This window comes from Adiantum capillus-veneris, chromosome 8 (assembly GCF_014529385.1).
Source record: "Adiantum capillus-veneris isolate H3 chromosome 8, ASM1452938v2, whole genome shotgun sequence".
Lineage (NCBI taxonomy): Eukaryota > Viridiplantae > Streptophyta > Polypodiopsida > Polypodiales > Pteridaceae > Adiantum > Adiantum capillus-veneris.
In genome coordinates this window covers 94,890,404-94,902,767 of record NC_140938.1, presented here as the reverse complement: position 1 = coordinate 94,902,767, position 12,364 = coordinate 94,890,404, and positions in this window count along the sequence as shown.

The window sequence follows — 12,364 nt, the reverse complement described above, 5'->3', positions numbered from 1 at the left end:
TGAGCTTTAACTCCTTTCTCATTTTGTGTTTCTTTTGCATGTGTAATGTCTCATCGAGATTTAGCTCAACTATCTTGTACCTACAATATGGTAAAGATAGATGGAAATGTACTTTTTTAATTAATTAACTATGCATTTTTGCATTATTGTATCCAATGCAACATGCATCATAGTATATTTTTACAAAAGATCCATCTCTTAATAGCAAGTCTGTTTCACACAATACATGCAAACCTCCACATCTATATGTCTTTGTAGAAGCCTCCTATGTCTATGGTAGAGCTAAATATATACTAAAAATAGAAAAGAGACCTAATTAAAAAAATATTGAAAAACTGAGAGTGAGAGAAGAAAGGCTGATGAGTAGCGAGTATAAAAGATTATGGATTGCCCAATTTGCCAAGTAATTAGAACATTTATGCATATAAAATTTTTTGTTAATCTAAGAATTTATCGATGTGAAATAGTTCTTTAATTCACAAGGAATCTTTTTGAAAGGGATCCTATAACTTATATGATTGAGTACTTGCCATCAACAAAACTTATAAAAGTGGTTTTTACTTATTGTATTTTCACCCCTAGTTTTTAGGACATGGTAATCCATCATTGCATATATATGATGCTCAACCTAGTTGAGTAAAAATGAGCACACCACCTTGAGTTGTAAAACGACGAGTTCTTCACAAGGAAAACATCCTTTCGTAGAAATACTTTTCATATTGAAAAAAATGTATTCCTCTTACTACCTTCACAAAGAAAAGCATCAATATACATAAACACACACACACACACACATATAGATTTTTTTCATCAAGCTAAGAAGAGATCACATGACTACTAGTTCCAATTACATGTTGCATAATGTTATGCAAAAACAATAGGGTTGCTATTGATGCCAAAATTCTTGGAATTTTCTCCAAACAAAAACAACAAAAGTTGATGCTTGTTTTCTGAACAAAGAGACTTATTCAACATAATATAGGCTTTTAGATGTAGCATTGATATCATGTTAATTTCATAAAGGCAATATCACAAAAGTTTGCAAAAGAAAAAGCTTTGAAGGTGTATAAACTCACAAAAAATGAATTAATAAAAAAGATTTTCATAAACAGATTACATGCTTCATTTTAAACAATAGCAAGTCAAGCATAGATTCTTTACTGTGCATCATCTTGTCCTAAAATTTCACAAAATAGTTGAAAGCATCTAGGCACCAAGAGTAGCTCATTATACGAGTAATTCACCAGCAATGAGTCAAATATATGAGATCAAGTCCTTTCAAATTATTGTAAATTTCTTTCACAAATAAAAGTGTTAATGGGATAATCAATGGTCACATGGGTGGAAAGGTAAGTTTAGCATTATGAAAGAATAAAGAGGTTCTCAATGACATTGATATTTTGAATTCTAAATGCGGTTTGATTTCATCCTCAAAAAAATCATGTGTTCTAGATAGTTATTCTTCATAGCTTTATCCTATTCCTGCCCAAGGAATATAGTTTGTGGACTACCTTGATATTAGTTGTTAATGTCTCTGCTACTTTTCTCTTGTTTGTGGTACCTCTGCTAGTTTTCTCTTATTTTTGGTATGCATCCAAATATAATATTCTCAAGAGAATAAATGTAAAGATACATCCCTTTGTCTCTGTCTATCTCCCTCTCTCTCTCTCTCTCTCTCTCTCTCTCTCTCTCTCTCTCTCTCTCTCTCTATATATATATATATATATATATATATATATATATATACACACACACACACAAACACATGTATTTATATATACATATATATATAAAGAAAATATAGAGTTAGTACACTAGGATCAAATTAATTTTTACACTATTGAAAATTAAATTCAACTTCCTCTTAAAGTGAGTTCTATATTTGACTTGTAAAAATAAGGATACCATCTTCATAGGACCTACTATGATCTATGTACAATGTTGTTTTGTACATACCTGATCACTCAAAAAAATATTAAAAAGTCACAAGAAATTTTTGTTTTTCCTTAAAAAATCTCCCATCATTAAGTGACAACTTCAATCGTGTAGAAAGGTCTACAGTAAGACCTTATAGTATAAGCTATATATCTTTGTCTAAAAGTTGTGCTTTGATTGCTTTCTTAATACTAGAGCTTTGACTCCCTTGAAATGCCAAATAAAGAGGCCCTCCTAGACCCCGTTCTCTTCCTAGTGGATTCTTTTCTCCACCTCTCCCATTGGATTCTAATGTTAGGATTAGTGGTGCTACAATGATATGATGTTGACGTTGATGAAAGATGAGAGGAAACACATAGATACACACACTCTCTTACCTCTTTAAAGTCTAGATCACTCATATATCTTGTAAATCTTTCATTAAACTCCTCTCTCTCTCTCTCTCTCTCTCTCTCTCTCTCTCTCTCTCTCTCTCTCTCTCTCTCAATTGCTAGGGTAGAAGAATTGTTTTTACATTTTTGTTTTGTACAACTCGGTCATGTAATCATATATGATATTATATTTATTGATAAAAGGAAACATCATAAGTTTGCTTCTCAATATGTCAAGCCCCACATACTAGAATCTTAAAGCTGAGGTATTTTCCTTCTCATACATCTTCTTCCATTGTCTACAAATTTAAACATGTCCATCTTTATACACAATAGAGCCCCGTCTCAGGCAAAAGTTTCACTCAGTTGATAGTCATTTGGCAAACCTCACCTCCCAAAAAATTTCAACCCAAGCATCTTCAGAAACTTGTACCCCTTTACAATCCTTATTTCTCCTAGGTACTCTAGAACTAGTTGAACACTCCACGCCAATGCTATTGGAAACTCCCAAACCAAGCTCCTTCTCCTATACTAGCTTTGCATCTTCAGAAACTTGTACCCCTTAACAATCCCTATTTCCTTTAAATCTCCTAGGGACTCTAGAACTAGTTGAACACTCCACGCCAATGCTATTGGAAACTACTAAACCAAGCTCCTTCTCCTATACTAGCCTTGCATCATCCAAACCTTTTCCTGATCTCTTGGGTTTTCCCTTCTCAAACCTCTAGGGAAACCTCCATATTTTTGAAAACTCCCAAACCAACCTCCTTCTCCTATAGTAGCCTTGTATCATCCAACATTCTTCTCTCTTAGGTCTACCCATTCTCCCACAAGCATCAAGGGTATTAGTGGTTTGAATTGATTTTTGATGCCCCACATGAAAAGTAATATAGATTAGTAAAACTCGTTCTGCAAAAGGCTTTGATATAAAGGGATGCATTTTGAATTTGACAAACCTAAAATAGAAAAGTGCCTTTTAAAAGAGAGATAATTTTATTTATCTTTAGTAATTATTACCATGATTTTGCTTAATACATAAAAATTCTTCAATATTAAGAGCCCTTTGTTTTTTAGGAGAAGTAATTCCATCTACTAGCACAAGTAAGATGGAGAATCTGCATTAGAGTACAAATTGGGAGGGCCCTACTTCAAATGATTAGTTCTGGAGAGATATCATCAATAGGATCCATTAACATCACAACTATATGAAGCCATGGGACGCACTTATAAAAAATCATCTTATTTGAGCCCTCATGTACACAATGAGCTACCTCAAACAAATTTCTTTTGAATTTTGACACCATATCATTTTTTAGATATATACTAGAGATTGTAACTATATATATATATATATATATATATATATATATATATATATATATATATATATATATATATATATATATATATATGCACTTTAAATTAACACCATTTTGGAGAGATATCATCAATAGGATCCATTAACATCACGACTATATGTGAGAGGAGTTCAATGCCAAATTATGAAGCTGTGGGATGCACTTATAAAAAATCATCTTATGTGCACCCTCATGTACACAATGAGCTACCTCAAACAAAGTTTCTTTCAATTTTGACATCATATCATTCTTGATATATATATGCAAGACCATAACTAAAATGTATCACTTAGATTTTGTACACTATACACAATCAATTGGTAGAATCTTGATGAGAGGAAACGATGTTGAAGATATGGCTATAATATAATGCCCAAAATCATTATCCTCCCCCAATATGTAGCATTGAGGCCCCACCAAAAGTGCTTTGACATCCATAATGATAATACAAAGGAAATATAACTTGTGCTGGTGTTCATTGATGCAAGATTTTAGCTCAAGTCCCTCCATTTTAGATAGTTCATATGTGCTTTGATTCCCTCTAGGTGTGCTTTAATGACTTTAGAAAGGCCCTTCCATTTGTTCCTAGACTTGTTTTAAAAACTAATGTCCAATGGGCCATTATATCTCATGACTTGATCTCTTCCACGTGCCTGAGTGAGAGAATAGAGTTGAACTTTGCAACCGTCTTAGTCGTTTGCTTTGCATAGTAGCCATTACCATGTTATGTATCCATGAGTGCAAGTTGAAGCCTTTTCATTCTTTATTTAATCATAGCCGGATCATCTCTACATTAATGTGGTAGAAAATGTATTGACTGAACTTGGATATACATGATTTTTTCCTTTTCATACACGAACCCAAAGAAGGTGAAATGAGTAGATACATTGCAAGAAGTCCAATAGGCCCATAGACAATTGTAAAGCCTCTCTTCCCATTTCTTACGATTATTAGGGTCATATTTTATCAACATTTTAATAGTATTCCAGTTAACTTTCTCTAATAAAGTATTGCGTTAAGGGTAGTAACATGATAAACTCTCGATGTTGAAATGAGCAACTAATTGACCCCAACATCTTGCTATCTATATTAGAGGTAAGCACCAAAGGCACTCCATAAAGAGCACATGAGTGGAGCTGCATGCTTGCACATGAGCATGGCAAGAGAAGAACACAATATAGGATGTGGATGGAGTTGAAGTGTGAGAAATATCTCACAAAATCCTATTCATTTAGATAAGGCAGAATAGTAATGGATGTGGTTCTCTAGCTGACCATGACCATTACCTCAACAACATCCCACCTAATGGCCAATGTCACCCAAGTGGAGTAAAGAAAAACAATGTACAAAACAACATGTACAATTGTGAAGCATGACAATGGCTTCAGCCCACACCCATCAATTTTATGCAATGTGCAAACTCCTCCAAAGCTAGGCTCTTGATAAGAGAATCAAAAGGGTTTTCATCAATATGGCTCTTGACAAGTTTGATCTACTTATCTACCAATACATCCCATATGAAATGATACCTCCCTTAATGTGTTTTGATCTAGAATGAAACAAAGGATTCTTACCAAAGCAATGGAACTATGACTATCACAATGGAACACTTTTTTGACCCTTGTTTAGATCTCTTACTAAATGTGCCAACCATAAATCCTCGCTATTGGCCTTTGACACGACAACATACTTAGCCTCTATGGTGAAATATGCTATACAATCTTGAAAACACAATCTCTCTAAAAGATAGATAAAAAAATATGAAAATATAGCCAAATATAGACTTCTTGTTGTCTACTTTCTATGCATAATTAATCTACATCTAAGTATCTAATGGTTGATGCATCATTGTTTCACAAAAAAAAGCATCCACCATATGCATCTATGACTTGTGAGAAAACTCAAGAATGTTCTTTCACCTATCATACCTGATCCACTTATCTACCAACCTTATCCATCTATGAATCGTGAGAAAACTCAAGAATGTACTTTCACCTATCAAACCTGATACCTAGACTAGGAAGTAAACAGCTTCTCCCAAATCCTTTATAAAAAATGTATGATCTAGCATTAATTTCTTTGAATTGGAAATTTTTGTGAGAGTTCTAACAAAACATAAGCATGCAATCAACATGCAACAGAAGAAGAATGAGTGATCCATCATTGAGCTTGTTTGTGTACAAGAGTTGATCCTCTTGACTCCTTTCATATCCGTGAGACTAAATAAATGTACCGAGCTTTTGATACCATTTATTAAATCCTTGCTTCAAGCTATAAAGTGCTTTTTCAAGTCTACATACAAGCTCTTATCTAATTTACTTAAAAAACCCTATAAGTTGTTAAATACATATATCTTTTTGGATATCAAGGTAAATAAAGTTGTCTTAATATTCATTTGGACCAACTCCAAGCCTCAATAGCTACTAGCCCAAGCACCACAAACAAAGTAGTCATCTTGACCACAATTGAAAGGTTTGGTCAAAATCTATACCTTTGAATCCCTTAGCTACTAGCATAGCCCTTGCCTAGCCTTATACTTGGTCTTTGGATCCCCTGATACATACTTCCTCTTGTAGACCCATTTACATGGAAAATCTTCTTTCCATTAGACAATTTTACTAGCTCCCAAGTCTTGATTTGCTCAATCGAGTCATCTGTGATTGTACGGCTTGCTCCCACTTAATCTTGTCATCAATTTTCATGCGTTTTGGTTATAATAAGTGGAATGAGCTAGTCATTTTGAACAACTATTCTAAGTTGAGTGAGTAGAGTAAGTTGAACCCATTCAAGCAAGAAAACTTTAGTCACAAGATTAGATAGAGATAAAGACAAAACTCAAATAGAAATGTGAAATTGATACTAGAAGTGGAACTAGAATGTATGATTGTGGATAAGTAAAATTGGCCCAGGGAGCCCACTATTTAAAAATTACATATAGCACGTGTGAACAAGAGGTATTTAAATAATCCCTTACCTGTATATTTTCAAGTATTATATGTATCCCTTATGTATGATTTTATGTAAAAAAACTAGCCCTTATGTATGAAAATTTTCACTTTCTCAACTATAAAACCCTTCATGTAAGTACATTTTTCTATAAATGTTATAAACCTCTTATTTTGTTCGCACGTGTTATCTTACATATTTCCTAGTGGATGCCCCGAGAAAGTGGTAATGAGTACAATAGCATGAGCCAAAGCATACTCTGAGATTAATGACAAAAGCATTAGGAGATTTCGGAGGTCTTTTGGAGGGCCTTTTGGAAGAGAGAGGAAAATAAGCTCCTCCAATGAGAGAAGAGCCTACGTTACGTAGAAAAATAGATTGATATTAACAAAAAAATAAAAGGTGTCCCTCTCCTCATTTAATAATCTAGTGGTCCTTGACGACGATCACTCTCTTTCATTTAATGAGAGCACCTTTTTCAGAAGGTAGATGCAGTGCATTTGATACGGCTTACGTCATCACTAGAATTCAAAAAGTTACAAAACTATCAAGTGGTGGAAGATTTTGAAACTTTTGATACTGTCAATGCGTCCGGAACGCCCAAATATCCTAAAAATGAATGTTCAATTGCCTGGCTCCGACATCCAAAGAGGCAAAGAATGTCAAAAACCCCTAAAAGAACATTTTACTAACGGCGCGCGAGGGGGCATTCCAAAATTTTGGAATGCCTCACCGCGTGCCGTTAGTAAAAAGTCCCTTTTTTCCTCTTTTAGGGATCTTTTTGAGAGGAAAATGTCAAAAAATCTCTAAAAAGGCCTCCATCTATCACATAGGTTTTTTCTTCATCATCTTAGCCTTAGAGATCATAATTTCAGGTCTATAAGAGTGAGCACGCACACCCATTGTTACAATTCTACAAAGTGCATTTTGATCACACACACACACACACAGACAAATATAACATACACACAAACACACAGAGACACAAATATAACATACACACACACACACACAGCCCCTCTCTCTCTCTCTCTCTCTCTCTCTCTCTCTCTCTCTCTCTCTCTCTCTCTCTCTATACTAAAGGCGCGCGTAGAGAGGCACAACCGGTGTGCATGTCTCTATGCGCGCCTTTAGTACTGTGCATCCACCAGTGTATGTGGTTATGTGTGTATGTGTGAGTGTTATAGAGAGAGGAAGTAAGGCGGGGGAAAGAGAGAGAGAGAGAGAGAGAGAGAGAGAGAGAGAGAGAAAGAGTCTTTCTGTTACCTTATACTAAAGGCGCGAGGAGGTGTTTTTTGAGGTCAAACATGCTCCACGTGCGTCGTTAGTAATGGGAGTCTCTCACTCTCTCTCTCTTTAAATATGCTAAGCTATAGAAAGGAGAGGGAGAAAGAGAGAGAGAGAGAGAGAGAGAGAGAGAGAGAGCATGGTGCAAAAGTGCAATAGAGAAACATGGGTAGGCTTTCTTGAAAGATAATTGTCCAAAAATCACTAAAAGGAGCTTTGTACTAACGGCGCGCAGAGGGGCATTCTAGCATTTTAGAATGCCTCCTCGCGCGCCTTAAGTAAAAAGCCCATTTTTTGGGGTTTTTTGATATTTTTTGCCTCTCCGGATGTCGGAATGAGACAAGTAGACATTCGTTTTTAGGGTATTTTGGCATTCCGAACGCATTGGTGGTGTCAGAAGCCTCAAAATCTATCACTATTTGACAGTTTGTGACTTTTCAACTTTCAGTGATGACGTAAGCTTCCTTGAATGCGTCGCACCTGCCTCCTGAAAAAGACGCTCGCATTAAATAAAAAAGTGACCGTTTTCAAGGACGATTGGGAATATAAATCTACTTTTTAAAGTGTCTGGTTCTCCTTTTGGACGTACTCACAAGGTGCAAGTGCATTTTAAAAAAAGTTTCTAGAGAGAGAAATACAATTTCTTAGAAGGCCCTCCAAATGACCTCCGAAATTTTCTAATGATCAAGTACAAGAACACAACGAGCTTCAAGAATGACACTAGACTCAGTGATAATAGTCCCAATTCTTCACAATAGATCCCGTCAAATGAGTAATTGGCCCTATTTATAGTTTCCAAAATGGGCCTTTGACTAGCTATCCACAACATAGTTACTACAGTAACTAGGCTCGATATTTACCAGTTCCACTGCTAGTCTAACTTGCCAAATGGGGACTGTTCCCACTATCTACATTTCCTTCCCCCCTTTCTTTGAATTTCAAAATATTTCAAAATTTGAGGTATGTTGTTGAAAATGGGTTGAGGCCTCTCAGCTCTCTACGCTTCTGAACTGGCTTGCATATTTGAACATTGTTTGGATGCCATCATTTCCTTTTATATGGGGCCGTCTTCTTTATGGGTTCCCAAATGACCCAAGATGGAGCCTAGATTATCAATGGCTGGCTTGCATCGGTTAGGGTAGAGGTGGTGTTCCTCTTACCTCTATCAAACACATTCGACAACCCATTACTTATACAAACCTTATTCTTTACTCGATAGAAGAATAAGGGGCTCTCTCACACATAAAGTGTTGAGTTGCTCCACCCACATCCTGTGTACTCTCTCTCTCTCTCTCTCTCTCTCTCTCTCTCTCTCTCTCTCTCTCTCTCTCTCTCTCTCCTCTTCTCACTCTTTGCACATGCATCGCATTTGTGCACTCTTCAAGTAGTATCATAGCTTTGGTGATGCGACATGATGGCTTCTCGATGAGCAGAAGGCGACGGAGCTCGGCTATTGAGGCTTGAGCTCGACGGTGGTGGATCCAGCTTGAAGGGATCAGATCTGAGCTTAGGCATGTATATTGTACTTTTATAGTGATTTTGTAGCAAGGAATTGCTGAATTTTGCAGAGAAACAACAAGAACAAGAAGTATTGCAGCTCGTTTTTGTTGTTTTTGGCTCTCGAAACAGTGTTTTTTGTATATCTCCGTCACACAGAGTCCGATAGATATGATCCAGGAGTTTAGATTAGGGTTTTAGCACATTATGAACATGATGATGATGTCCATTTTTTGGATCAAAATTATAGCAGGTGCAACAACAGCAAGTTTATGCTGCGTATTCGGACCGAGAACGGATGTTTTTGGCATATCTTTCACACCCGGACTCGGATATATGTGATCTAGGAGTCTACCCTAGGGTTTTGGTATGTTTTGGACGTGATAGTTGTATCAAAATTTTCAAATTTTGAGTGCTATGTTTTTTTACAGCAGCCTGTCAAACAACAATCTCGATATATGAAAGTTTTGCAGTTTGATTCCTACATTGTAGAGAGTGATGCGGTTTGCATCTTTGGCTATGTATGGCACATTGTGGTGCTATTTGAGAGTGAATTCACATTGTTTTTTCATATGCAAGTGATGCTTTGAGATGTGACTTTCAGATCTTTACACATTCGGATGCGATCTTATGCGCATTGTATGATCGTGTGTGGCATTCCAGAGAGCTTTTTTAGCACAGTTTTGTGTTGTTTCATGCTATGTATGGATTTTGTGGATAGTGCTTAAGCTAGGTGTACCTTGTAGCTAGCAAGTTTACAGGTTTGTAGCATTTATGGAAATGTACACATCCATAGAGCCACTCGTTTAGGAGTGAGTCAGTTTGCCAAGCTTTTGGCAATACATGTAGATCATTTGTGGATCTGATTACTGAGACACTAAGTGTCTGTTTTCATGCAATTTGGTGAGATTTGTGAGTTTTTACTCATTTTAAGAGAAAATTTTACCAAATTTTTTCTAGATTCTCACCATGGTTTATGCGTATCTGCAGTTTACTCTCTGATGGTTTAGTGGTCGAGTTTACTCCCACTGTGGCAGATATCTGTAGTTTTTTGGCTTGCGGTTTACGTTGAGATTTGACTCATTTTTCAAAGAAAATTTGTTTGTTTTACCACATCCTCACCGTAAAATTTTTGCAGTTTTATGCCATCTTGTATAGTGGTCGATATATTCTCATCTTGACATTGATCAAGTGTTTACTCTCACTTTGACAGGTTTTGTCAGCTTGGAGAAGTTTGGTGTTCTTGTACCCACTCTAGTGTGGAGTGAGGATTACGTATGCTAGTGTGGCTATAGACTTTTCCAATCATAAGTTTCACAGGTTTTTTGCAGAATTTTGCAAGAATTTTCTCTTGTGGAATGCGTTTTGAGCAAGTTTGCTCTCTACTTGCATACATGGTTATGCACTTTATGCTCAGTTGAGCAGTTTGTCCTAGATTATATGCTTGCAGTTTGCAAATTGTGGAGTTGTTTTATCCATATGTGAGCATTGATTTTGATGCAATTGGTCATGGTTTCCATGATTATGTAGTGGTCGAATTATCTCCCACTTTTTTGTCATTTTGGCGTTCACTTATGGCAGAAGATATGTGTGACGTTGAGAGACGACAATTCCCTTCTTGCCAATACTTGCGTTTTTGGCATTGTGGTCACACATGGCACATTAGGCGCTATTGTTTTAGAGGTATGAGACAACAATGGAGATGTGTGGGAGATGCAGATATGGCTTTGACACATGTTAGAGATGCAATTCTAGTGGTAGTCTATGCCAGTGATGGTGATGTCATGCTTGCCTTGAGTGTACCTCTTGCAGATTTGTATATGGATAACACACTTTCTCCATAGTGGTTACTAAATAGCAATGTTGCTTTCCATGTCACGCCATGTTGTGAGTGGTTCAACACGTTTTCTAGTGGGAGACTTGGTTGTGTGCACCTGGCCGATCGTTCAGCACTTGACATAGAGGGTGCAGGAGATGTTTGTTTTTCTTGGCCTAGTGGTGCGTTATACACGCTACAATATGTGCGCTATGTTCCCTAATTTGAGATAGAGTTTGATGTCAATGAGACAATTAGTAGCTTTTGTTGTCAGATATTTCTTATAGAGCAGTTTTTCTAGATGCATTGTGGTTCATTAGTGACTCCTAGAGGAGCTCGCAGCAGCCTGATATATCCTATTCATGTGTCTGAGTTTTGAGAAGGTGTAGTATTGGTTTTGTTGCTGGCACGATTTGAGCAAGAGACGAGACATGTCTCCTTCACGTGTGAGCTCCACCATGCTCACGAGACAAAGCATTTAGCTATGCAGGACATACCAATAGACTCTATAGAGACAGAGGTAGAGCGACAGTGCTCTAGTGAGACACAATAGGTTTAGTTAGAGTTTGTGCAGGCAGAGGTAGAGTAGCTAGGTTTGCTCCTTAGAAACACAAATAGAGATTACAGACATGCAGTTCTCTGATATGCTCATGTTAGAGGTTGATGAGTTGGGGCCAGGACGCATAGTTTTGCCTATGGGTGAGAGGGACGTAGCTATCCCAGTGTCGACATTGACACATCCATAAGCGATGGGTATTCTTGATGATGTAGTACATGCAGATAGCGTAGGGGTGAGTACAACCATGTTTGTGTAGATCTTGTCAACGTTCGGGCACCTCGTGTTTGACTTGTTAGTGTGATGGCCCGAACTAGCAGCTGCACTGGGAGCATTTGCATCAGTACTTGTCAGTGTGCGATGATTGACACTAGCATGACGCTTTGTGGAGCTTTGCAAACCCAACAAAGTTGTCTATGGGATTTACATGAAGCCTCTATCATGGATACGCATGCTCTCCTACGACCCGAGCTGATATGAATGTGTGTAGATTGAGAGAGTGAGCTAGTGGATATAGGTTGAGATAGTCTCTCACCTAGTTTCTTGTAGTAGTTTAGCTAGAAGGCCTCACTTATCGACGCATTGCCTTTAAGTGGGA